Source organism: Salmo salar, chromosome ssa01, assembly GCF_905237065.1.
Source record: "Salmo salar chromosome ssa01, Ssal_v3.1, whole genome shotgun sequence".
NCBI lineage: Eukaryota > Metazoa > Chordata > Actinopteri > Salmoniformes > Salmonidae > Salmo > Salmo salar.
The window spans coordinates 12770828-12797492 of NC_059442.1; the positions used below are offsets into that span (position 1 = coordinate 12770828).

At 46.9% G+C, this 26665-nt stretch overlaps 1 protein-coding gene across 2 annotated transcripts in view; it reads right to left on the minus strand.

Moving 5' to 3' along the window:
* LOC106561476 (platelet-activating factor receptor) overlaps positions 1-24955 on the minus strand; it is a 29613-nt gene extending 4658 nt beyond the window's left edge. The window contains exon 1 of one of the 2 annotated variants that reach the window (XM_045714314.1): positions 24666-24955. The gene's annotated coding sequence lies outside the window, so the exon portion shown is untranslated. Of the gene's footprint in view, positions 1-7; positions 984-24665 lie in introns of those variants that run through there. The other variant, XM_045714311.1, reaches the window with a different exon arrangement.
* Positions 24956-26665: the final 1710 nt, after the last annotated feature.

The window sequence follows — 26665 nt, forward strand, 5'->3', positions numbered from 1 at the left end:
CACTTACCCAAGCGCGTGGCTCTTTCCTCGATTCGTTCTGTATTTCTGTGTGTGTTCTAGATAAACGCTATTAGGTTATCTTGAAACCAGCGTACTTTAGACTACATCGTAAACATCTCTATAGCCTAATACATGTGCGCGAATATACATACTACAATAACGTTTCTAGAAACAAGAGAAACTCCTCAAATGAATCGACCATGAAGAACTGAGGCGCACGTCGGACAACTCCGGTACTTGACAGACTCGTTGAGCTACCTGCTATGGGGGGTGATAAGAGACATATATAAGCCTAAGCAACTGTACCACAATGTGGCTGTTGCCTAGCATTGAATGTCTGACTGACATGACATGATACCAACACCTTACTAACATCTGAGTGAAGCCTGTGTCGTGTGTTAATGAATGCCATAATGTGCCTAGTTTATATTTATATTAATTAAATCTCAACCATAAATGTTAAAAATGTAATTTTTTTCTCCATGCAAGCACACATTCCCGAAGTAGCCACCTTGAGCGATGGTGTAGCCTACGGCTTGTGTATTTCCTGTTATCGCTACTGGCCTAGAAAAGATTATGTCCAATCTATAGGTAATTTGTCTTTCTTTCAACACCTCATGGTATGGTATGTTATCTTATCTCGCTGTATACAGATCTAAATGTTCTTAGCCATTCACAGACTATGTTGTTAACAGTTCCCAGTAGCCTACATCAGACAACCAATAAGAGTTGTGTCCATGGCTTTCAGTCGAATAGAGGAGTTCATAGGCGTATTCGGAATCCTTGGGATGTCCATTCAGTGAACAGAGGAGTTCATAGATTTTCCCAAAGGATCTGTGCTATTCGGGATCCTTGGGATGTCCCTACCTCTATCAAGTATAAATGTAAAATGGTTAACCTCTTACATCTAGACGTTCCGCTAGCGGAACACCACTCCAATATCCAATGATTGGGCGTGGCGCGAAATACAAACTCCTCGAAAATCCGAAAACTTCAATTTTTCAAACATATGACTATTTTACACCATTTTAAAGACAAGACTCTCCTTTATCCTCTCTGGGCTAGGCGGGACGAAATCGTCCCACCTACGCAACAGCCAGTGTAATCCCGTGGCGCGATTTTCAAATACCTTAGAAATGCTATTACTTCAGTTTCTCAAACATATTACTATTTTACACAATTTTAAAGACAAGACTCTCGTTAATCTAACCACACTGTCCGATTTCAAAAAGGCTTTAAAACGAAAGCAAAGCATTAGATTATGTCAGCTGTCACGACAGTGACGGATGGTGGCGCCCCTCCTCGGCCGGGCGGAGCTCGGCGGTCGTCGTCGCCGGCCTACTAGCTACCATCGATCCCTTTTTGTTTCACTTTCGTTTGGTTAGGTCTATGTAGGCACGCACCTGTTTTGGGTTAGTCATTAGTAAGGGGGGGTTATTTAGGTTAGCGTAGGATGTATGTGGTTGTACGTGATTGTGTTGCTTGTCCGGGTTTTTGTGTTCGTAAAGAACGTGTACTGAGTTTTTTCCTACTGCCAGTGGTTTATTTTATTTGTGTACACCACCGCAGAATCTTTCAGGGCTGCGCCCCTATACCTTGGCGACCACGTACAGTGCTTCCAATAAAGAAGTGTGGTCACGAACTCTCTCTGTCTCCTGCGCCTGACTCTACCTCTCCTGTTGTTCCTCGAGCCAGCCCGTGACAGAAATCACGTACCCAAACTTAATGGAGTCAGCAGGAGCTTCAGCGCCAGCCATGTCCATGGAGGAAACTGTAGACCAACACTCCACCCTGCTCCACCGGCTGGGGAACGCCATGGATCAGGTGTTGGCGCGCCTGGAGAGCTGGGACCGACGCGCTCTCGGCCCCCTGAATGCGGCAGGCCAACAGCCTGCGCCCCCGCCAGCACCCACAGCACCCAGTACCAGTGGGGTGAAACTCGCTCCCCCCAGGGAGTACGATGGAACGGCCGCTGGGTGTAAGGGCTTCTTACTCCAGCTGGAGTTATACCTGGCGACCGTTCGTCCCTCTCCCTCGGGGGAGGAGAGCGTCAGCGTCCTCGTCTCCTGCCTCACGGGTAAGGCCCTGGAATGGGCAAACGCCGTGTGGGACAGTCCGGACTCAGCCAGGGACAACTACCCAGAGTTCACCCGCCGCTTTCGGGCAGTATTCGATCATCCCCCGGAGGGGAGAGCGGCGGGTGAGCGGCTGTTTCACCTGAGGCAGGAGACGAGGAGCGCACAGGATTTCGCTCTCGAGTTCCGGACCCTGGCCGCGGGAGCAGGGTGGAATGAGAGGGCCCTTATAGATCACTACCGTTGTAGTTTGAGGGAGGACGTCCGCCGGGAATTAGCCTGTCGGGACACGACCCACACACTGGACCAACTGGTGGATCTGTCCATCCGACTCGACAATCTGCTGGCCGCCCGCGGACGTCCGACCCGGGCCCTGCTCATTCCACCCTCCAGCCCTCCTGCTCCCACGCCTATGGAGATAGGGGGGCAGCAGCCAGGAAGACTGGAGGGGGAGGTCGCTCCTGCACCTCATGTGGTCGCAGAGGGCACACTGTGGACCGGTGCTGGGGAGACTCCCCTAGGAGTCCAGAAGGCAGGCAGAGCGCTCCTTTGACACCTCAGGTGAGTCAGCACCAGCCTCACCCAGACCCCCCTGTCCGTCACATGTATGTGTCAGTGTCCTTTCCTGGTTTCTCCCCTCACTCCCGGTTTAAGGCGCTAGTCGATTCAGGCGCAGCAGGGAGTTTTATGGACCGTGGGGTCGCGGCTAAGTTAGGGAGTCCCCTGGTCCAGTTGGACCAACCCTTCCCCGTGCACGCCCTAGACAGTCGACCACTAGGGTCAGGGCTGGTCAGGGAGGTCACTGTGCCTCTGGTCATGGTAATGCGGGGGGGTCATGAGGAGCGGATTAGTCTTTTCCTCATCGATTCCCCAGCATTTCCAGTGGTTCTAGGGATTCCCTGGCTAGCCACTCACAACCCTAAGATTTCGTGGGGACAGAGGGCTCTTAAGGGGTGGTCAAATGAGTGCTCGGGCAGGTGCATAGGAGTTTCCATCGGTGCGACTACGGTGGAGAGTCCAGACCAAGTCTCCACCATGCACATTCCCTCAGAGTATGCCGATTTGGCTATCGCCTTCAGTAAAACGAAGGCGACCCAATTACCACCTCATCGACGAGGAGACTGTGCGATAAACCTCCAGGTGGGCGCTGCCCTTCCTCGTAGTCACGTTTATCCCCTGTCTCAGGAGGAAACAGCGGCTATGGAGACATACGTCACTGAGTCCTTGAGGCAGGGATACATTCGGCCATCTCACTCACCCGTCTCCTCAAGCTTCTTTTTCGTGAAGAAGAAGGAGGGAGGTCTGCGCCCGTGCATTGACTATAGAGGTCTAAATGCCATCACAGTGGGTTTCAGTTACCCACTACCTCTCATCGCCTCGGCGATGGAGTCATTTCACGGGGCGCGCTTCTTCACGAAATTGGATCTCAGGAGCGCATATAATCTGGTGCGTATCCGAGGAGGGGACGAGTGGAAAACGGCATTTAGTACCACATCTGGCCATTATGAGTACCTCGTCATGCCGTATGGGTTAAAGAATGCTCCCGCAGTCTTTCAATCCTTTGTGGACGAGATTCTCCGGGACCTGCTCGGTCAGGGTGTAGTGGTGTACATCGATGACATTCTGGTCTACTCCACTACACGCGCCGAGCATGTGTCTCTGGTGCGTAAAGTGCTTGGGCGACTGGTGGAGCATGACCTATACGTCAAGGCTGAGAAATGTGAGTTTTCCAAACCAGCCGTCTCTTTCTTGGGGTATCGCATTTCCTCATCAGGGGTAGTGATGGAATGTGACCGCGTTTCAGCCGTGCGTAATTGGCCGACTCCCACCACGGTGAAGGAGGTGCAGCGGTTTTTGGGATTTGCCAATTACTACCGGAGGTTTATCCGGGGCTTTGGGCAGGTGGCGGCTCCCATTACCTCACTGTTGAAGGGGGGCCCGGTGCGGTTGCAGTGGTCCGCGGAGGCGGACAGGGCCTTTAGTCGTCTGAAGGTTTTGTTCACCGACGCTCCGGTGCTGGCGCACCCGGACCCCTCTTTGCCCTTTATAGTGGAGGTGGACGCGTCCGAGGCTGGGGTAGCAGCCGTGCTGTCCCAGCGCTCGGGCGCCCCCCCAAAGCTCTGCCCCTGCGCCTTCTTCTCTAGGAAGTTGAGTCCGGCGGAGCGTAACTATGATGTGGGGGACAGGGAGCTGTTGGCTGTGGTCAGAGCCCTGAAGGTGTGGAGACATTGGCTTGAGGGGGCACGTCACCCTTTTCTCATCTGGACTGACCACCGCAATCTGGAGTACAACCGGGCGGTGAGGAGACTGAACCCGCGTCAAGCCAGGTGGGCGATGTTCTTTACGAGATTTCGGTTTAACATCTCGTATATCCCAGGTTCCCGGAACACTAAGGCCGACGCACTGTCTCGTCTCCATGACGCCGAGGAACGGTCCACCGATCCCACGCCCATACTTCCAGCCTCCTGCCTGGTGGCACCGGTGGTCTGGGAGGTGGACGCGGACATCGAGAGGGCGTTACGGACGGAGCCTACTCCTCCGCAGTGTCCAGTGGGTCGTAAGTACGTTCCGCTCGATGTTCGCGATCGGCTGATTCGGTGGGCTCACACGCTTCCCTCCTCGGGTCACCCAGGGGTTGAGCGGACAGTGCGTGGTCTTAGTGGGAGATACTGGTGGCCCACCTTGGTGAGGGACGTGAGGCACTATGTCTCCTCCTGTTCGGTGTGCGCTCAGAGTAAGGCTCCCAGGCACCTGCCTAGAGGGAAATTACAACCCCTCCCGGTTCCACAACGACCATGGTCCCACCTGGCGGTGGATTTCTTGACCGATCTCCCGCCGTCTCAGGGCAACACTACGATCCTGGTCATTGTGGACCGGTTTTCTAAGTCCTGCCGTCTGCTTCCGTTACCCGGTCTTCCTACGGCCCTGCAGACCGCGGAAGCCTTATTCACCCACGTCTTCCGGCACTACGGGGTGCCCGAGGATATCGTCTCAGATCGAGGCCCCCAGTTCACGTCCCGAGTGTGGCGGGCGTTTATGGAGGTTCGTGCCATGGGCCGAAATGGCTCAGAACTCTTTGCGCCACTCCTCCACCAACATATCACCATTCCAATGTGTGTTGGGTTATCAGCCGGTCCTGGGGCCATGGCATCAGAGCCAGACGGAGGCCCCTGCGGTGGAGGAATGGGTTCAGCGCTCAAGGGAGACCTGGGACGCTGTGCAGGAATCCCTGGAACGAACCAGGGTGCGACAAAAAGCGAGCGCTGACCGGCACCGCAGCGAGGCCCCCGTGTTCACCCCAGGGGAGAGAATCTGGCTCTCGACCCGGAACCTGCCCCTCCGCCTGCCCTGCCGGAAGCTGGGTCCGCGGTTTGTGGGGCCATTTAAAGTCCTGAGGAGAATAAACGAGGTGTGTTACAGATTACAACTTCCTTCTTATCATCGCATTAACCCCTCGTTTCATGTGTCTCTCCTCATGCCGGTGGTAGCTGGTCCGCTGCAGGAAAATGAGGTACGGGAGGTCCCTCCACCCCCCCTGGACATCGGGGGGCCCTCGGCGTACACAGTCCGGTCCATCTTGGACTCCAGACGCCGGGCGAGGGGCCTGCAGTACCTCGTGGACTGGGAGGGGTACGGCCCGGAGGAGAGGTGCTGGGTACCGGTGGAGGACATACTGGACCCAGCGCTCATCCGGGAGTTCCACAGCCTCCATCCGGATCGCCCTGCGCCTCGCCCTCCGGGGCGACCTCGAGGCCGGCGTCGGCGCGCTGCGGGAGCCGCGCGTCAGGGGGGGAGTACTGTCACGACAGTGACGGATGGTGGCGCCCCTCCTCGGCCGGGCGGAGCTCGGCGGTCGTCGTCGCCGGCCTACTAGCTACCATCGATCCCTTTTTGTTTCACTTTCGTTTGGTTAGGTCTAGGTAGGCACGCACCTGTTTTGGGTTAGTCATTAGTAAGGGGGGGTTATTTAGGTTAGCGTAGGATGTATGTGGTTGTACGTGATTGTGTTGCTTGTCCGGGTTTTTGTGTTCGTAAAGAACGTGTACTGAGTTTTTTCCTACTGCCAGTGGTTTATTTTATTTGTGTACACCAATCTTTCAGGGCTGCGCCCCTATACCTTGTCGACCACGTACAGTGCTTCCAATAAAGAAGTGTGGTCACGAACTCTCTCTGTCTCCTGCGCCTGACTCTACCTCTCCTGTTGTTCCTCGAGCCAGCCCGTGACATCAGCAGAGTACCCAGCCAGAAATAATCAGACACCCATTTTTCAAGCTAGCATATAATGTCACAAAAACCCAGAAGACAGCTAAATGCAGCACTAACCTTTGATGATCTTCATCAGATGACACACCTAGGACATTATGTTATACAATACATGCATGTTTTGTTCAATCAAGTTCATATTTATATCAAAAAACAGCTTTTTACATTAGCATGTGACGTTCAGAACTAGCATACCCCCCCGCAAACCTCCGGTGAATTTACTAAATTACTCACGATAAACGTTCACAAAAAGCATAACAATTATTTTAAGAATTATAGATACAGAACTCCTTTGTGCACTCGCTATGTCCGATTTTAAAATAGCTTTTCGGTGAAAGCACATTTTGCAAGATTCTGAGTACATAGCCCAGCCATATTTAGACACCCATATTTAGACACCCACCAAGTTTAGCCCTGACCAAACTCAGATTTACTATTACAAAAGTTTGATTACCTTTGATGTTCTTCGTCAGAATGCACTCCCAGGACTGCTACTTCAATAACAAATGTTGGTTTGGTCCAAAATAATCCATCGTTATATCCAAATAGCGGCGTTTTGTTCAAGACACTATCCGAAGTGTAAATAAGGGTCACGAGCATGGCGCAATTCGTGACAAAAAAATTCTAAATATTCCATTACCATACTTCGAAGCATGTCAACCGCTGTTTAAAATCCATTTTTATGCCATTTTTCGCGTAAAAAAGCGATAATATTCCGACCGGGAATCTGCGTTTAGGTAAACAGAGGAAAGAAAACAAAGCATTTGGTCGACGCGGGCACGCGCCTGAGTCTCACAGTACTGTAACCAGCCACTACCCAAACGCGCTACTTTTTTTCAACCAGAGCCTGCAAAGCCACGATTCAGCTTTTTGCCGCCTTCTGAGAGCCCATGGGAGCCGTAGGAAGTGTCACGTAACAGCAGAGATCCTCTGTAATGGATAGAGATAATCAAGAAGGGCAAGAAATTGTCAGACAGCCCACTTCCTGCATGGAATCTTCTCAGGTTTTGGCCTGCCATATGAGTTCTGTTATACTCACAGACACCATTCAAACAGTTTTAGAAACTTTAGTGCTGCATTTAGCGGTGGTTTTGTTTTTTGTGACATTATATGCTAGCTTGAAAAATGGGTGTCTGATTATTTCTGTCTGGGTACTCTGCTGACATAATCTAATGTTTTGCTTTCGTTGTAAATCCTTTTTGAAATCGGACAGTGTGGTTAGATAATAATGTAATCATTGTAGCTTTGTTTTTTTTCTAAATTGACACTGCTAGTACAGTGAGTTATAGATAATGTGAATGTGTAGATGTATGGTGACTCCACGTTTCGATGAATGGACCAATGGGACTGCCATGGTCAAGTCGCTTGACGGGTACCAGGAATGGTGGAAGGACAATCTGAAGGTAATTATCTTTGCACACAACACAGCAGTGTCCAGGCCTCTAGAGTACTCACCCTATCACCTGCTTTACGGAGGGGAGCCGCAGCAGTTTACTGACATAAACAATGCAATTGTATATAACATTACTGCATATACTGTAGTATAAAAAAATGTGTGATTGACTTAGTGTTTTTCTATTGTTGTTTTTGTATGACGTACTTTGAGTTCACTGATACTCCAACTGATCTGGTGGAAGTTGTTTAACCAGATCAGAACGCCTTCCAAGACCACCTTCAGGCACGGACTGAGAAGGATGTGGAGGTTTTTGACCAGGTAAAAATGATTCTCTGCTGCTAATTTATTTTCTGTCTTTCCAAGAGATATATATGAGATGTATTTGTAATAATATGAAATATAATTGATTTTATTTCTATTATCAATCAAGGTGAGACTGAACATGGACAGGGCGCATGAGAGAAAGGAGAGCCACCGGAGAAGAATCAAGGGGACCAAGTGCTTCGACATCCGGGCGAATGACTTGACTTGGAAGAAGGACAAAAGGAAGGCTAGACCTGGGAAAGCTTGGTGCTCCTAGCTAGGGTCACCATCCGTTAAGGTGGTGACCCCAGTACCAACACTGGCCCAGGGGTTTCTCCAAATAGTAAATCTCAAGGCTAACCACTGGGTCACATTAAGTAACCGCCACTTCCAGCTGTACAAAAGACTATTGAGAGTAAATATTAGTTCATCATAGGCGAGCTGTAGCTCCGCCCACCGGTGATGTGGAGCAAAGCACGCTGGGCGACACTTAAAGTAACATGTGATGCGTAACACATGTAGACCTTTTTAAGGCATTCATGGTAAGATCATTCATAATAAACTTACACTCAAACTGACACGTGACGTGTCAGTGACACGTTATGCGATGTGAACACCACGTCTACATAACGTGTATGTGTTGCTTGACGTGAACGTGTCGGTAGTTTGCCTTAGAAACAAACTTGTCTCCATTGACAGTCCATGTTAATTTATGGCAGTATTTTGTGGTGCTAGGTCGGTGACTTGGTGAGAGGTATCAGTAGCTTCACAAGGCTTAATTCTGGCATGAATCACCCCCCATAGCCTGCCCTATATCAAGAGGTTTGAACAAGCATCAACTTCAATGGAAAAACCCAAGTATTGTTCACGTGCAGTACGTGCACCCCTGGTGGTATTTAGAATTGAACAACTAAGGATCCTAAGTTACGGTGGATAGGGAGTGTTATCTTTAGAAAATAACAGAAAGGCCTGCACACTGTTAGGCTTATACTACTACAGTAATTACCACCTTCTAATCTGGAATCCTTAATTGGTGAAACTGCCACATCCATTTGGTGTATTACAACAACAAATAACTTAGTACAAATAACAAACACTGTTTCCCCTCAGACATCATTGCACGCATGATAGGACAGCTGAATATGTGCTGCATTTTTTTTACCATGTTGTTGAATGCTCTTCTCCTCTGTTTTCATCAACAACACAAAAACAATAATAAAGGCGCTTAGGCCTGGGGGCCCTAATCCCGATTCGATATTTAAAAGCAGGCTAGATAGTATGGGTATTATACAGTCAGCCACAGTTGCAGTACACAAAAGTGTCTTACCCAGTAGGCTACTTCATTTGAGCCAGACCCTGGCACCTCACAGTTTTGGACTGTTTCGTTCCAGAACCGAATTGTCCAGATCTGGAACATCTGGCATGACATTTCTTTCCACTGTTTGCAATCTATAATTTCCAATAAAAGCTAGCAGTGTTAATTCGAGTTGCTTCCTCTGTAATTGTCCTGCCCTCTTTAAAATGTATTGTGAAAAAGTGCCTGATAGTCTAAGAATTCATTAGTGTTGGGCCAGCCCAGGTTTATGGTTTGCGCAACGTTGTAGTCTAGAAATACCACTTCCTGCCCTGCAGGACACCGACAGCACCCGATGACACATGAATGACAAAAATATAAATCAAGGACATCAACCACCCGAGCCACGGCCTGTTCACACAAATACCTTATTTACATAAGTATTCAGAACTTTTGCTATGAGACTCGAAATTGAGCTCAGGTGCATCCTGTTTCCATTGATCGTCCTTGAGATGTTTCTACAACTTGATTAGAGTCCACTTGTGGTAAATTCAATTGATTGGACATGATTTGGAAAGGCACACACCTGCCTATCTAAACTCAGCAAAAAAAGAAACGTCCTCTCTCTGTCAACTGCGTTTATTTTCAGCAAACTTAACATGTGTAAATATTTATGAACTGCACCAGATTTGCCAGTTCTTGCTGTGAGATGTTACCCCACTCTTCCACCAAGGCACCTGCAAGTTCCCGGACATTTCAACAGGTCCCAGACGTGCTCAATGGGATTGAGATCCGGGCTCCTTGCTGGCCATGGCAGAACACTGATATTCCTGTCTTGCAGGGAATCACACACAGAACGAGCAGTATGGCTGGTGGCATTGTCATGCTGGAGGGTCATGTCAGGACGGGCCTGCAGGAAGGGTACCACATGAGGGAGGAGGATATCTTCCCTGTAACGCACAGTGTTGAGATTGCATGCATTGACAACAAGCTCAGTCTGATGAAGCTGTGACACACCGCCCCAGACCATGACAGACCCTCCACCTCCAAATCGATCCCGCTCCAGAGTACAGGCCTCGGTGTAACGCTCATTCCTTCGACGATAAACGTGAATCCGACCATCACCCCTGGTGAGACAAAACTGCGATTCGTCAGTGAAGAGCACTTTTTACCAGTCCTGTCTGGTCCAGCAACGGTGGGTTTGTGCCCATAGGTGACGTTGTTGCCGGTGATGGCTGGTGAGGACCTGCCTTACAACAGGCCTACAAGCCCTCAGTCCAGCCTCTCTCAGCCTATTGCGGACAGTCTGAGCACTGATAGAAGGATTGTGCGTTCCTGGTGTAACTCTGGCAGTTGTTGTTGCCATCCTGTACCTGTCCCGCAGGTGTGATGTTCGGATGTACCGATCCTGTGCAGGTGTTGTTACACATGGTCTGCCACTGCGAGGACGATCAGCTGTCCGTCCTGTCTCCCTGTAGCTCTGTCTTAGGCGTCTCACAGTACGGCCATTGCAATTTATTGTCCTGGCCACATCTGCAGTTCTTATGCCTCCTTGCAGCATGCCTAAGGCATATTCACGCAGATGAGCAGGGACCCTGGGCATCTTTCTTTTGGTGTTTAACAGAGTCAGTAGAAAGGCCTCTTTAGTGTCCTAACTTTTCATAACTGTGACCTTAATTGCCTACCGTCTGTAAGGTGTTAGTGTCTTAATGACTGTTCCACAGGTGCATGTTCATTAATTGTTTATGGTTCATTGAACAAGCATGGGAAACAGTGTTTAAACCCTTTACAATGAAGATCTGTGAAGTTATTTGTATATTTATGAAATATCTTTGAAGGACAGGGTCCTGAAAAAAGGACGTTTCTTTTTTTGCTGAGTTTATATAAGGTCACACACACAGTTGTCCTTGAGTGACTCACACAAGTCAACAAAGTCTGTTTTTTTAACATCCATTGCGAGTTCCTCAGTATTTGAAAAATCGTTCCAACACTCCCGGCCTCGATAATCACCAAGCATCGGTGTGAACGAGCAAAATATCATGATCTGATGATCCCCTATATACAGCTGTCTGTCCCAAGCTCACTGGCACAGGAAACTCTGAGGGCCCGGAATAGGCTAGTTGATACAGGCTTCAGCCAAACCCAGTGATGATTTGATACAATGTTGCACTTCTCTAGCAATAGCTCAAGTGAAGACTGTGAGAGAACATTTTTTTTTTTACTTGCTTTGTTTAATATTAATAGTTAACAATTATATATTTAATAATAGTAAGAGATTTTCATAACTACCAATGCTGTGCTTCTGAGAAAGGATGGTTCCCCTCTAGCTCACTGCAGCTGGTCTGAGTATATCGTCAAGGACATGGTGTGACTCTAGATAGAGATAACTTGAGGAATAGAATAGACATGTTATTGTTTCTAATCATCTTTGCTTCTGAGAAACTTGGTCATGTGGCCAAAGACAAAGAGCCTTTGAGAGTGACTGCAGCTCATCAGTCCATCCTGTTCTTTTTGTATCTTTCAAGGGAATAACTGTGTGGAGATATGAAGAGAACAGAGGCTGGCTTGAGAAAAGGGCCTAACGGAACTGGCGTTATCACTTGTTTGTGCATTATGATCTCACACATCCGATAGTTTATGCTGCCCTGCTCTAACAGGAAGGGTGGTACCAGCCATGACAAAGCATTTTTAGGTCTACTGTATAAGACTTCTGCATTTTTGGTATTGTTGAACTCTCGGTCCTACACTCAAGAGTGTTTAGCCGACCAGCTTCATTATTGCAATTCTTATTAATAAAAATGACTGTTTGAAGAAATGACAAGAAGTCTCTGTCACTTGTTAGAATTTCCATGACAAGAGATAGAAAGGGAGGCAGACAGGCGGAGTGGAGAGATGGATGTGATTGAAACAGTGGCGACCCGTCACTCAGGGCAGTTGGGGCAGAGCCCCACCTGTTTTGAGCCACACATTATTTTCACAAAAAAATATATATTTATCTATATATATATTTTTGTATTTTTTGGGGGGGGGGCTTGCCTGTTTTGCATGTTATTTTGGCATTAATACATGTTACATATCAGTTTGTAAACAATGCAAAAAATATATGTATCATTGAATTAAAAAAGCAGCATACAAAAAGGTAGCTCAAAAATGCAGGTGTTTCAGCCTAGCTCAGTGCTTTCTGTGGTGTTGGGGCAGGCCAGCAGAAAATAGGAGAATTGCACCGTGATTGGCTCAGCATTGCACTGTGATTGTCTCAGTGTTCTGTCACTCATGGCCCTCTATGTCACCTGCCTTTAGTAAGGGGAGACATCAAGAATGTGAGCCCTCCTGTGTCCTGCCATAGACTTAGATTAGAAGTGCCCTTCCAACAAGGCTCAAGGTCATCAGCCACAGAAATGACGTCAAATCACGTTATATGTACAGTAGCTTTGATTGGACTTTTCATGTCAACATCTTACTTTCACAACCTTAGCTAGCAGTCATCATCATGATTCATGAATCAAGTCTACTGACAAATCCTTTTTAATCCTTGTCATATGAAGATAAATAATGAAGAGACAATACAGATAAAACGTATATCGGTGCTCATCAGCCATTGGACATAAACATTACACAACAATTTGGAGATCGCAAATTCAACAATGAGTGGTTTGAAAGGACTCGGTGATAGTGGCTAACTGCAAGCATGCAACTGGGAAAATACGTTTTGAACGGTCATTCAACTTGGAATTGTAAATCCAGCATCTTTCTCTTTGATGACAAAATTTGCCCTCGAAGGACTGCTGCACCACTTTCCTGTTCAAACACATCACACCAACCGAGTCCAAAAATGTCTTATGCTGCTTCATAAATTACATTTGTGGGCACCATTTGTCAACATTATAGTGCAATTAATATATTGTTTAGTGTTGTTTTGTGGCTTTGCTGGCATGCATAAAAAAAATGGGGTTTGCCCCACCAAGATTTACATGCTAAAATCGCCACTGGATTGAAAAAAAAACAGAATTTTCATCAGGATAGTTTCTACTGTTTATATTTGTCGGGTTTAGGCCTTAGTATTCTTAATCAAGAATCATATCACCTCCACCCTACCTGTTACCTTAGACCCACTGCAATTTGCTTACCACCCCAATAGGTCCACAGACGATGCAATCGCCATCACACTGTACAATGCCCTATCCCATCTGGACAAGAGGAATACCTATGTAAGAATGCTGTTCATTGACTACAGCTCAGCATTCAACACCATAGTACCCCCCCCAAACTCATCATTAAGCTTGAGACCCTGGATCTCGACACCGCCCCGTGCAACTGGACTTCCTGACGGGCCGCCCCCAGGTGGTGAAGGTAGGAAACATCATCTCCACTCCGCTGATCCTCAACACTGGGTCCCCACAAGAGTGAGTTCTCAGCCCTCTCCTGTACTCCCTGTTCACCCACGACTGCGTGACCGTGCACGCCTCCAACTCAATCATCAGGTTTGCAGACGACAATACAGTGGTAGGCTTGATTACCAACAACAACGAGACGGCTTACAGGGAGTAGATGAGGGCCCTCGGAGTGTGGTGTCAGGAAAATAAACTCTCACTCCATGTCAGCAAAACAAAAGAGATGGTCGTGGACTTCAGGAAACAGCAAAGGGAGCACCCACCATCCACATCGATGGGACAGCAGTGGAGAAGGTGGAAAGTTTTAAGTTCCTCTGTGTACATCACCGATAAACTGATATGGTCCACACACACAGACAGTGTGGTGAATAAGGCTCAACAGCGCCACTTCATTCCCAGGAGGCTGAAAAAACGTGGCTTGTCGCCGAAAACCCTCACTAACTTTTACAGGTGCACAATGGAGAGCATCCTGTCGGGCTGTATCACCGCCTGGTACAGCAGCTGCACCGCCCACAACCGCAGGGTCCTCCAGAGGGTGGTGCGGTCTGCACAACGCATCACCGGGCGCAAACTACCTGCCCTCCAGGACACCTACAAGCACTGATGTCACATGAATGACAAAAATATAAATCAAGGACAATAACCACCCGAGCCACTACCTGTTCACCCCACTTCCATCCAGAAGGTGAAGTCAGTACAGGTGCATCAGAGCTGGGACAGAGAGATTGAAAACAGCTTCAATCTCAAGGCCATCAGATTGTTAAACAGCCACCACTAGCACAGAGAGGCTGCTGTCTACCTACAAACTTCATATCATTGGCCACTTTAATAAATGGAACACTAGTCATTTTAATAATGCCACTTTAAGAATGTTTCCATATCTCGTATTACTCATCTCATATGTATATAATGTATACTGTATCCTTCACTATCTATTCTTTAATATCTTTTGCATCTTAGCCGCTCTGGTCACTGCTCATCCATATATTTTATACTTATTCTCATCCCATTCCTTTACTAGATTGTGTGTATTAGGTTTTGTTGTGGAATTGTTAGATATTACCTGTTAGATACTGCTGCACTGTCGGATCTAGAAGCATAAGCATTTCAGTACACTTACATTTACATTTACATTTAAGTCATTTAGCAGACGCTCTTATCCAGAGTGACTTACAAATTGGTGGATTCACCTTATGATATCCAGTGGAACAACCACTTACAATAGTGCATCTAAATCTTTTAAGGGGGGGGTTAGAAGGATTACTTTATCCTATCCTAGGTATTCCTTAAAGAGGTGGGGTTTCAGGTGTCTCCGGAAGGTGGTGATTGACTCCGCTGTCCTGGCGTCGTGAGGGAGCTTGTTCCACCATTGGGGTGCCAGAGCAGCGAACAGTTTTGACTGGGCTGAGCGGGAACTGTGCTTCCTCAGAGGTAGGGAGGCGAGCAGGCCAGAGGTGGATGAACGCAGTGCCCTTGTTTGGGTGTAGGGCCTGATCAGAGCCTGAAGGTACGGAGGTGCCGTTCCTCTCACAGCTCCGTAGGCAAGCACCATGGTCTTGTAGCGGATGCGAGCTTCAACAGGAAGCCAGTGGAGAGAGTGGAGGAGCGGGGTGACGTGAGAGAACTTGGGAAGGTTGAACACCAGACGGGCTATGGCGTTCTGGATGAGTTGTAGGGGTTTAATGGCACAGGCAGGGAGCCCAGCCAACAGCGAGTTGCAGTAATCCAGACGGGAGATGACAAGTGCCTGGATTAGGACCTGCGCCACTTCCTGTGTGAGGCAGGGTCGTACTCTGCGAATGTTGTAGAGCATGAACCTACAGGATCGGGTCACCGCCTTGATGTTAGTAGAGAACGACAGGGTGTTGTCCAGGGTCACGCCAAGGTTCTTGGCACTCTGGGAGGAGGACACAATGGTGTTGTCAACCGTGATGGCGAGATCATGGAACGGGCAGTCCTTCCCCGGGAGGAAGAGCAGCTCCGTCTTGCCGAGGTTCAGCTTGAGGTGGTGATCCGTCATCCACACTGATATGTCTGCCAGACATGCAGAGATGCTATTCGCCACCTGGTTATCAGAAGGGGGAAAGGAGAAGATGAATTGTGTGTCGTCTGCATAGCAATGATAGGAGAGACCATGTGAGGATATGACAGAGCCAAGTGACTTGGTGTATAGCGAGAATAGGAGAGGGCCTAGAACAGAGCCCTGGGGGACACCAGTGGTGAGAGCACGTGGTTCGGAGACAGATTCTCGCCACGCCACTTGGTAGGAGCGACCTGTCAGGTAGGACGCAATCCAAGCGTGGGCCGCGCCGGAGATGCCCAACTCGGAGAGGGTGGAGAGGAGGATCTGATGGTTCACCGTATCAAAGGCAGCAGATAGGTCTAGGAGGATGAGAGCAGAGGAGAGAGAGTTAGCTTTAGCAGTGCGGAGAGCCTCCGTGACACAGAGAAGAGCAGTCTCAGTTGAATGACCAGTCTTGAAACCTGACTGATTTGGATCAAGAAGGTCATTCTGAGAGAGATAGCAGGAGAGCTGGCCAAGGACGGCACGCTCAAGAGTTTTGGAGAGAAAAGAAAGAAGGGATACCGGTCTGTAGTTGTTGACTTCGGAGGGATCGAGTGTAGGTTTTTTCAGAAGGGGTGCAACTCTTGCTCTCTTGAAGACGGAAGGGACGTAGCCAGCGGTCAAGGATGAATTGATGAGCGAGGTGAGGTAAGGGAGAAGGTCTCCGGAAATGGTCTGGAGAAGAGAGGAGGGGATAGGGTCAAGCGGGCAGGTTGTTGGGCGGCCGGCCGTCACAAGACGCGAGATTTCATCTGGAGAGAGAGGGGAGAAAGAGGTCAAAGCACAGGGTAGGGCAGTGTGAGCAGGACCAGCGGTGTCGTTTGACTTAGCAAACGAGGATCGGATGTCGTCAACCTTCTTTTCAAAATGGTTGATGAAGTCATCCGCAGAGAGGGAGGAGGGGGGGAGGGGGAGGAGGATTCAGGAGGGAGGAGAAGGTGGCAAAGAGCTTCCTAGGGTTAGAGGCAGATGCTTGGAATTTAGAGTGGTAGAAAGTGGCTTTAGCAGCAGAGACAGAAGAGGAAAATGTAGAGAGGAGGGAGTGAAAGGACGCCAGGTCCGCAGGGAGGCGAGTTTTCCTCCATTTCCGCTCGGCTGCCCGGAGCCCTGTTCTGTGAGCTCGCAATGAGTCGTCGAGCCACGGAGCAGGAGGGGAGGACCGAGCCGGCCTGGAGGATAGGGGACATAGAGAATCAAAGGATGCAGAAAGGGAGGAGAGGAGGGTTGAGGAGGCAGAATCAGGGGATAGGTTGGAGAAAGTTTGAGCAGAGGGAAGAGATGATAGGATGGAAGAGGAGAGAGTAGCGGGAGAGAGAGAGCGAAGGTTGGGACGGCGCAATACCATCCGAGTAGGGGCAGAGTGAGAAGTGTTGGATGAGAGCGAGAGGGAAAAGGATACAAGGTAGTGGTCGGAGACTTGGAGGGGAGTTGCAATGAGATTAGTGGACGAACAGCATCTAGTAAAGATGAGGTCAAGCGTATTGCTTGCCTTGTGAGTAGGGGGGAAGGTGAGAGGGTGAGGTCAAAAGAGGAGAGGAGTGGAAAGAAGGAGGCAGAGAGGAATGAGTCAAAGGTAGACGTGGGGAGGTTAAAGTCACCCAGAACTGTGAGAGGTGAGCCATCCTCAGGAAAGGAACTTATCAAGACGTCAAGCTCATTGATGAACTCTCCAAGGGAACCTGGAGGGCGATAAATGATAAGGATGTTAAGCTTGAAAGGGCTGGTAACTGTGACAGCATGGAATTCAAATGAGGAGATAGACAGATGGGTCAGGGGAGAAAGAGAGAATGTCCACTTGGGAGAGATGAGGATTCCAGTGCCACCACCCCGCTGGCCAGATGCTCTCGGGGTATGCGAGAACACGTGGGCAGACGAGGAGAGAGCAGTAGGAGTAGCAGTGTTATCTGTGGTAATCCATGTTTCCGTCAGTGCCAAGAAGTCGAGGTGCTGGAGGGTAGCATAGGCTGAGATGAACTCTGCCTTGTTGGCCGCAGACCGGCAGTTCCAGAGGCTGCCGGAGACCTGGAACTCCACGTGGGTCGTGCGCGCTGGGATCACCAGGTTAGAGTGGCAGCGGCCACGCGGTGTGAAGCGTTTGTGTGGCCTGTGCAGAGGGGAGAGAACAGGGATAGACAGACACATAGTTGACAGGCTACAGAAGAGGCTACGCTAATGCAAAGGAGATTGGAATGACAAGTGGACTACACTTCTCGAATGTTCAGAAAGTTAAGCTTACGTTGGAAAAATTTTATTGACTAAAATGACGAAGATGATACAGTACTGCTGGCTGGTGAAGTAGGCTAGCTAGCAGTGGCTGCGTTGTTGACTTTGTTTGAACGTGTAGCTGGCTAGGTAACCTATTTTCGTCGCGGGGGACGAAAATAGCTGGCTAGCTAACCTCGATAATTACTCCAAACTACACAATTATCAAACTATGACAAAGTCAACTAACACTGCACTAGTAAAATCGTTTCGTTGTAATGTATTAGTTTTTACAGTGCTGCTAGTCAGTAAAGGTTGGCTAGCTAGCAGTGGGTTTGATGATGACTAGGTGTGTTGACTAAGTCTGGAGTCTGGACAACGGCGTCGCGTCGCGGCTGGCTAGCTAACCTCGATAATTACTCTAAACTACACAATTATCTTAGATACAAAGACAGCAAAGACAGCTATGTAGCTAGCTAGCACTACACTAATCAAGTCGTTCCGTTGTAATGTAATAGTTTCTACAGTGCTGCTAGTCAGTAAAGGTTGGCTAGCTAGCAGTGGGTTTGATGATGACTAGGTGTGTTGACTAAGTCTGGAGTCTGGACAACGGCGTCGCGTCGCGGCTGGCTAGCTAACCTCGATAATTACTCTAAACTACACAATTATCTTTGATACAAAGACGGCTATGTAGCTAGCTAAGAAAAAATTGCTCAGATCAAACAAATCAAACCGTTGTAATGTAATGAAATGTAATATTACCTGTGGAGCGAAGCGAAGTGCGACTACCCGGAAGTAGGGGGAGTGACTTGCAATAACATCTGCTAACCATGTGTATGTGACCAATAAAACATCTATTTGATTATAAAGATTATTTATTTTGTCCATGTGTTCCAGTACCTCAGAGCCCCTCATGGTCGTGACAGTACACCCCCCAACGCGTGGCTCCAGCCGCAGGACAACGTGGCCAGAAGGACAGCCCCAAGGGCGAGGAGTGGGCCAGTCTGGACGGAGGAGATGGAAATCCCGGAGAATGTTGGGGACCAGGATGTCGGCCACCGGAACCCAACAGCGCACCTCTGGACCGTACCCCTCCAAGTCCACCAGGTACTGAAGCTGACTCCCATTATGTCGGGAGAGAACCACCGGCATAAGGAGGGAAACATGAAAATAGGGTGAGCTCTGGTAGTTGGTAAGTTACCTCATTAACCCTCTGGAGGACCTTGAAGGGCCCCACAAACTGGGAGCTCATCTTCTGGCAGGGCAGGCGGAGCGGGAGGTTCCTGGTGGAGAGACCTTTTTTTATTTATTTAACCTTTATTTCACCAGGTAGGCCAGTTGAGAACAAGTTCTCATTTACAACTGCGACCTGTCCAAGATAAAGAAAAGCAGTCCGACAAAAACACAGAGTTACACATGGGATAAACAAACGTACAGTCAATAACAACAGAAAAAATAAAAAAATTATACAGTGTGTGCAAATGTAGTAAGATTAGGGAGGTAAGGCAATAAATAGGCCATAGTGGCGAAATAATTACAATTTAGCATTAACACTGGAGTGATAGATGTGCAGATGATGATGTGCAAGTAGAGGTACTGGGGTGCAAAAGAGCCAAAATAAATAACAATATGGGATGAGGTAGTTGGGTGGGCTATTTACAGATGGGCTGTGTACAGGTGCAGTGATCAATAAGCTGCTCTGACAGCTGATGCTTAAAGTTAGTGAGGGAGATATAAGTCTCCAGCTTCAGTGATTTTTGCAATTAGTTCCAGTCATTGGCAGCATAGAACTGGAAGGAAAGGCGGCCAAAGGCGGAGTTGGCTTTGGGGATGAACAGTGAAATATACCTGCTGGAGCGCGTGCTATGGGTGGGTGTTGCTATGGTGACCAGTGAGCTGAGATAAGGCGGGGCTTTACCTAGCAAAGACTTATAGATGACCTGGAGCCAGTTGGTTTGTCAACGAATATGAAGCGAGGGCCAGCCAACGAGAGCATACAGGTCGCAGTGGTGGGTAGAATATGGGGCTTTGGTGACAAAACGGATGGCACTGTGATAGGCTACATCTAATTTGCTGAGTAAAATGTGATTACCAGGATAGAAAACGGGAACCTCACTGTGGTGGTGGTCTGCCTGATCCTTCTGATGGTGCACTTTATTCCTCTCTCTGGTCTACCTACCGCTCTCCAGGTTGCTGAGACACTATTCTTGCAGGTCTTCCGACACTATGGCCTTCCCGGAGGCCAAGGTCACCCTCAAGGTCAGCACCACAGGTCCCAAAGTGGTGTGGCAAAAAAAAAGATTCTCGGGCCCGTAGTTTTTCCTGATCTTGTAACATAACCGGGTAAAATCCCGATCCCTACACAGTATGACATGATTAATCTGTTGTAAAAAGGTTTAATATGTGCTATGATGGGACCAGAGCTTTTCTAATCAGGTCACATGGTTTTAAAAAAAGAACTCCTGGAAAAACTCCTGGCCTTGGAGCAACCTTGTACTTTAATATGAATCATTTTTAAAGGGGGTTTCCTGTGCACAGACAGAGAAAGCAACAAGATTGGACAATAAAACTCAGAGGGCTGAGCTTGCTTTTATGCAGGTTTGCATAGTGTACTCAAAGTCTATGTTCATTGATAATTCCAGTTAATAATTTTAGATTGAAAAAGTCTAGGTACCATTGTCAGCCCAAGTTTGAATATAAATACACAACATTACCCGTTTGTTTACCCTGGCCAGAGGGACAGGGAGCATAGTAGACTAGCTAGACTAGCCTGCTCTTGTTACAGTTGATCAGACTGAAGAATAGTCTTGTTTCCAAGCAATACAGATCGCTAATGTTGAGGTGTATAGGCTCATTAGCCTACTACATTTATGTAAGAGTTTTTGCTTGTGTCTATCAAGAGTGGTGTTATCATGAGGTTAAATAAATACCGAAGGAAAGTGGAGGGCGCGCCTTGAGCATTGTGCCGCGCGACATGTGATTTCTTTTAATCTGATTGGTCATGACAGGCAATGAGCCTGCAACAGCACTCTGACGTGAAGGAGTGAGGCAAATCGTTCCCCCCAAAAAACATAACTTTGCCACTCTTTTTAACATTTTGCGTCAATATATTTTATTAAACTAGATCAAAAGTGCTGTGGCTGATTGATTGAAAAGTGCTGTGTCAAATGGCGCCTCGCCACACGTTTTAGCGCGGGCCTGATGAGAAGAAGCTGTGGTATGTCCTATAAAACTATGGAAGAACATCACTCCTTAAGCTATAGTCTGCAATTAAAAAAACAACAAAATGGCCACCCTACCACTTATTTTGGTATACCGCTGAGGGATAGGGATAGGGAAAAGTAGGCTAACCCCTCTCAAATTAATGAACAGAGCACCAAAAATGTATCTACCAATCCCAGACTGTAGCTTTAATTGTGACAGTCTTATAATAAGGACATTCACCAGCTGATACAAGCTATATTCATATGGCTTCAGATCAAAACGACCTGACGTGATCCTCAAAGATGGAAATGTTGTCATTAAAGTAGGCCTAGCAGCCTTACCCAGTCTGTTGGAGCTTTCCGACAACGTCATTGCATTTTGGTACTCCAGAAGTACATTCATTTCCAATGGAACGCTGCGTTTTCCTTGCAGCATTGTGTTGCAGAGGCAGTGTCAGTGCATTCTATGTTCTGTGTGGTGTGATTTATCCAACATATGCATCAAATTGTTTATGTAGACTTGACAGAAATAGTAGCAAAAGGTGATTGTGGAACTTCTGTTGCACACATATCCACAGAAAATGTTGGGTTACATAATGAAAAAAGTTTGAGTGCAAAGTTTTTTGCATTGATGTATTGACGCTATCGGTCTGATCAAAGTGTTAGCCAACTCCTCTCTCTGTTTGTTAAAGGTATTCATGGTATGATAACAAATAGTACAGGATAAGGCTTGTATGCTGCAACCTTGACTCAGGGTTAGATGTAACTATGATATCAGGCTGGTATACTGTAACCTGGACTCAGGGCTAGGCGTAACTATGAGACCAGGCTGGTATACTGCAACCTGGACTCAGGGGTAGGCGTAGCTATGAGACTAGACTTGTATACTGCAACCTGGACTCAGGGGTAGGCATAACTATGAGACCAGGTGGCTATATTGGTCCGGAAATACAGGACTAGTAAAGGCCCAGTGCACTACTTTTGTGAAGATAATAATTGTTATAATTTTTTCATTTTTTTATTATATATTTTTGTATTCATATTTTTCAGGGGTTGCTGCACCCCTACTTCCCACAGCTATGGTTAGGAGGGAGGTACTGTCCAGACCACCCTCTCATGGACATTAATTTAACTAAGGAACAGTAGCAACAGACCAGGGCCTGGTTTCCCACAAGCATCTCTCTCTCCCTTTTTCTTTTCTATTCACCCTCTTTAAAATGTGACTCTCTAACCAAGGTCTGTTGTCTTTCTCTCTAACCAAGGCCTGTTGTCTTTCTCTCTATCCCAAGGCCTGTTGTCTTTCTCTCTATCCAAGGCCTGTTGTCTTTCTCTCTAACCAAGGCCTGTTGTCTTTCTCTCTATCCAAGGCCTGTTGTCTTTCTCTCTAACCAAGGCCTGTTGTCTTTCTCTCTATCCAAGGCCTGTTGTCTTTCTCTCTAACCAAGGCCTGTTGTCTTTCTCTCTAACCAAGGCCTGTTGTCTTTCTCTCTAACCAAGGCCTGTTGTCTTTCTCTCTATCCAAGGCCTGTTGTCTTTCTCTCTATCCAAGGCCTATTGTCTTTCTCTCTAACCAAGGCCTGTTGTCTTTCTCTCTAACCAAGGCCTGTTGTCTTTCTCTCTAACCAAGGCCTGTTGTCTTTCTCTCTAACCAAGGCCTGTTGTCTTTCTCTCTAACCAAGGCCTGTTCTTGTTCTCTCTATCCCTTATCTTCTTTAACGTTCTATCCCTTTCTTTACTCTTTATTTCCCTCGTTCTCTCATTCCTCCTGTTTGTTTCTGTATCTCTACATTTAGCTCTCTGTGAATACTCCCATCCTCCTCCACACATACAGAGAGGGAGATAGATAGGGCCGTTATGGACGAGCCTCCACCACTTCAGAGTCAGTCTATTCTCTCCTCCCTCCCCAGGCAATCTTCTTCTCTTCTCTATTTTCCCTCCTTTCTGCATTTCTGATGTTGGGCATACTAATACTAAAAATAATAAAACCTTATCATAGCGGCCATTGAAATTGGGAGATAAGAAAATTCATTAGCAGGCAGCTTGCTAATGACAAGAGAGGAGATGAGAATTATAATAAAGGACACCTAATCAGTTGTACAACTTAATTGTGTCTTCCACATTTAACCCAACCCCAATCAATTCCCCCCTTCACTACAAAGATACAGGCGTCCTTCCTAACTCAGTTGCCAGGAAAGGAAGGAAACCGCTCAGGGATTTCACCATTAGGCCAATGGTGACCTTAAAACAGTTGTAGTTACTCGACAATACTAGCCCAATTTACAGAGTGAAAAGAAGGACGACTGTACGGAATAAAAATATTCCAAAACATGCATCCTGTTTGCAACAAGGCTCTAAAGTAAATCTGAAAAAAATAATTGCTAAGCAATTAATTTTGGGGCCTGAATAAGAAGTGTTGTGTTTGGGGCAAATCCAATACAGCACATTACTGAGTACCACTCTCCATATTTTCAAGCATGGTGGTGGCTGCATCATGTTATGGGTATGCTTGCAATCATTAAGGACTTGGGAGTTTTTCAGGATAAAAAATAAATGGAATGGAGCTAAGCACAGGCAAAATCCTAGAGGAAAACCTGGTTCCGTCTGCATTCCACTAGACACTGAGAGATGAATTCGACTTTCAGCAGAACACTGACCTGAAACACAAGGCCAAATATACACTGGAGTTGCTTATCAAGTTGACAATGAATGTTCCTGAATGGCCGAGTTACAGTTTTGACTTACATCTACTTGAAAATCTATGGCAAGACCTGAAAATGGATGTCTAGCAATGATCAACAACCAATTTGACAGAATTTGAAGAATTTTACAAAGAATAATGAGCTAATGTTGCACAATCCAGGTGTGGAAAGCTTTAATAGACTTATCCCGAAAGACACAGCTGTAATCGCTGCCAAAGGCGCTTCTACAAAGTATTGACTCGGGTGTATTTCTGTGTTTTATTTTCAATAAATTAGCAAAAATGTCTAAAAACATGTTTTCACTTTGTATTGTGTTTTTATTTTTTTTAATACATTTTGAATTCAGGCTGTAACACAACATGTGGAATAAGTCAAGAGGTATGAATACTTTCTGAATGCACTGTATGTGTGTAGGGCAGACCAGCCCCCAAAGAGACTATTCTTATCAACTGCATGCAAGAATGTCCTCTGTGTTGTCTTAGGAATTCAGCATTCTCTGTGTTGATCTTGCCAACCCTCATTGTCACTCCTCTGAGAAACGGAGGTTCTCTTGTGACTAGACCATGTAGGTCTGATATCTGATTGGAGGTTAACTTTACAGTAATACTATAGGTCAACAACTCATATTTTGAGTCGAAACAACTCAACCTCTAGCTCCTAAGCAAATTTGCAGTATTTTTTTGTGTGTTATTTCTTACATTAGCCCAAAACGCTTTTTGTGTTATTACATACAGCCAGAAAAAACTTTTGGATATCAGAGCAGCGGTAACTCACCAGAATTATGACCAGGAATACAACTTTCCTGAATTGGATCCTTTGTTCGTACCCCCCCAGGGCAACTGAACTTATTCCAGAGGCTGCTCCAAGATTCTGCTGGGCACACCGTCCACCACTTCAGAGTATATTACTGGCTAATGTTCAGTCTCTGGACAATAAAGTAGACGAGCTCAGGGAGAGGATCTCCTTCCAGAGAGACATCAGGGACTGTAACATACTCTGTTTCACATAGTCATGGCTCTCTCCGGATATACTGTCCCCGTTCATACAGGCAGCTGGGTTCTCAGTACATCACACAGACAGGAATAAAGAACTCTCCGGGAAGAAGAAAGGCGTTTATATGATTAACTACTCACTGTGTGATTATGATAACGTACAGAAACTCAAGTCCTTTTGTTTACCCAACCTAAATTACCTCACAATCAAATGCCAACCATATTACCTCCCAAGATAATTCTCTTTGGTTATAGTCACAGCTGTGTATATTCCCCCACAAGCTGATACCACGATGGCCCTCAAGGAGCTACACTGGACTTTGTGCAAACTGGAAACCACATATCCTGATGCCACATTTATTGTAGCTCGGATTTTAATGAAACAAAGCTGCGTTACACAACTGAAGTCATGTCACTGCTCTGCACGACAAAGTTCCAGTGTCACACAAACAAGTTAACAATGAAAAATGTCATGCCTCACACTCCTCTTTTGCTCCTGTTCCTACTCAAAGTCAACAGGATCACATTCCACATAGTTCCGTAACTCCTGCCTTGGTTCAACATGCACAGCAGCAGCCAGGTGAGATGATGATGGGCCAGATGATGGGTATGTTGGAACTAATGATGGAGAAAGTGCAGCGACAAAACAGTGGTTCCCGTGAACACAACCCCCCTGCACACAACCCCAGGTCTCAACGTCGTCCCAGAGAATAGGCCTGCAGGGTCTGTAATGATATTAGGCACTCAACACAGTCTCACTGCATGGGAGTGCGTCAGTGCTTCCTCTGTTTAACTCCTGGTCACACGAGACATGCATGCCCCAGGCTTTTGTCACAATCCAGTCCAGCTGAGGGAAACTAGCCGACCTGTGTTCTGAGGGAGGCAGTACAGGTCAAGATGAGGATACTCCCAATGCCAAATCTCTATACATGTCAGCCGAAGACTCTAGTAATATGACTGGAGATGTTGTGTACCAGAACACACATGTGAAAGGAAGAAGCGAAAGCCTGTTTTACATGCCTGTGATTGTTGGTAACAAAGTTACTCTAGGCGCTATGCTTGACAGTGGGTCAATGGTGTACACAATGAGTGAGATGGCAGAGCTGAAGTTGATAGATGCTGGGGTAGTTGATGTAAAATGCCAGTTTAATTAACTCCGATGTCATGCTTGTGAGCTGTGGAGGACGTTGTGTGAGGCCTACCTTGTCACAACACAACTGATTGGCTCAAATGCATTAAGGAAAGAAATTCCACAATTCACTGTTAACGAGGCACACCTGTTAATCGAAACTACCTCATGAAGTTGGTTGAGAGAATGCCAAGAGTGTGCAAAGCTGTCATCAAGGCAAAGAGTGGCTACTTTGAAGAATCTAAAATATATTTGATTTGTTTACCACTGTTTTGGTTACTACATGATTGCATGTGTTATTTCATAGTTTTGATGTCTTCACTACTATTCTACAATGTAGAAAATACAGAAAAATCCTTGAGTAAGTAGGTGTGTACAAACTTTTGACTGGCACAATATATATATAGTATATAGTATATATATATATATATATATATACCTTACTTTTGGTATATACACTGCTCAAAAAAATAAAGGGAACACTTAAACAACACAATGTAACTCCAAGTCAATCACACTTCTGTGAAATCAAACTGTCCACTTAGGAAGCAACACTGATTGACAATAAATTTCACATGCTGTTGTGCAAATGGAATAGACAACAGGTGGAAATTATAGGCAATTAGCAAGACACCCCCAATAAAGGAGTGGTT